The sequence below is a fragment of the Rhincodon typus genome, chromosome 3 (genome assembly GCF_021869965.1).
Source record: "Rhincodon typus isolate 14 chromosome 3, sRhiTyp1.1, whole genome shotgun sequence".
In the NCBI taxonomy this organism is placed as follows: domain Eukaryota; kingdom Metazoa; phylum Chordata; class Chondrichthyes; order Orectolobiformes; family Rhincodontidae; genus Rhincodon; species Rhincodon typus.
Window position 1 is genome coordinate 126,822,736 of NC_063334.1, and position 2,198 is coordinate 126,824,933.

Below are 2,198 nucleotides of genomic sequence, written 5' to 3' on the forward strand. Positions count from 1 at the left end.
TGGTAACTCAGATCAACACAACTGCTTCTGAAACAATGACGACCCAGGTCAACGCAACTGCTCCTGAAACTATGGCAACTCAGATCTACACAACTGCTCCTGAAACTACATTCACCCACACCAATACAACTTCACTTGAAACCAGGGTCACCCGCACCAAAATAATTCCTCCTGAAACTAGAGTCACGCTAGGCAACACATCTGCTCCTGAATCTCAGATAGTGCGCGCCAATGCAGCTACTCCTAAAGTTAGGATCATTCACAACAATACAACTGACCCTGAAACTAGGGTCACTTATAGCAATACAACTGCTCCTGAAATGAGGGTAACCCCCACCAATGAAACTGCCCCTGAATCTGTTGTCACTCACAATGCAACTGCACTTGAAATGAGCATCACTCATACCAATATAACTATGCCTGAAATTATGGTGTTCCAGATCAATACAACTGCCCCTGAAACTAGGGTGACCCACATCAATACAACTGCCCCTGAAGCTAGGGTGACCCACATCAATACAACTGCCCCTGAAACTCAGATCACATGGTCCAACACAACTGCTGTAGAAACTAGGGTCACACACAGCAGTAAAACTGCTCCTGAAGGTAAGATCACAATGTTCAATACAACTGCGCCTGAAACTAAAATCACATGGTTCAATACAACAGCATCTGAAACTAGGGTCATACACACTAATATGACTGCTCCAGAAACTAGGATCACTGACAACAGTACAACTGTGCCTGAAATTAGAGTCACTCAAAACAATACAACTGTGCCTGAATCTAGGAGCATGCAGACCAAAACAATCCCTCCTGAAACTAGGACTATGCGAGCTAATACAACAGCTCCTGAATCAAATGCCACACCTACCAATACAAGTGCTCCTGAACCTAACACGACACACACCAATACAATTGCTCAGAAACCTAATGCCAAAACAACAGCACCTGAAACCAGGGTCAGCAACACTGCTGTTCTTGAAACTGTAAGCACCAACTCCAACAGAATCAAAATTAAATCTAACAATGTGCACACCGACACCAATGATCTTGAAACTATGGACACTCTCTCAAATACAATCAAATTTAAAACTACCATGTCCAATACTGACAAAAGAAATCCTGAAATTGTGGGCACACTCACCAATTCAACTGTTCATGAAATCAATACCAGCAACGTTAATACAACCATCTCTGCAACTACGTCCAATGACACAAATGCAACGACTCCAGAAACTATAGTAAATGAAACCAATATCAACATGAAAATAATGAGGATCAATATGACAGATTCAAGTATTCTTGAAACTAAAGAAACCAATGCCACTAGAGCTGAATCAGAAAAGACTAGCAACACTACCAATCTAACTCTTCCTGAGACAATAGTCAGGAATGCCAATACATTTACTTTTGGGAGTTTGGGGAACAAAGTCAATAGAGATGTTCCTATAATAATGGACAATGATGTCATTTTGAACACTCTTGAAACGAGAGATACAAATTTCAATACATCCCCTTCCGAATTAATGGATAATGATTCGGCTTCAACCATGGCTAGAACTAGTGGCATGTACAATGATACAGCTGCTCCTGAACATCACAGCATTTATTCTAATGCACTCCCTGCTGGAACTATGGACAATGACACAAGCAGAATGATTCGTGGAATTAGGAGCGTCCAGACGAATGCAATTAGAGGTAATGGCAATGACTCAACCACTCACGAAACTAGAATCATTGATCCTGATACAGTGACTTCAGGAAATCTAAGCATTGACTCTAATACAATGACTGCACAGACTATGGGTACCACAATAAGTACAAGTGTGGCCAAGACAATGCCTGCCAGAACCTATATAACCATGGATGGGAAAGGGGGCATTATCACAAATAAAGACATGCCAGCAAATATCCACATCCCCACCAATATGATCACACCTAAAATCCAGGTTATCCAAACTAATACAACGATTCTTGAAAACATGGCTACACAGACCAATACAACGACTAAAACCATAACTAACCACACAAATACAACTGCTCCTGAAACCATGTCCTCCCACACCAACACAACAGCACCGGAAACAATGACCATAAAAACTGATACAGACGCTTTTGAAACTAGGACCACCCACACTAATACAACGGTTCCTGAAATCCTATCCACTCGCACCAATAAAACTGCTCCTGAAATT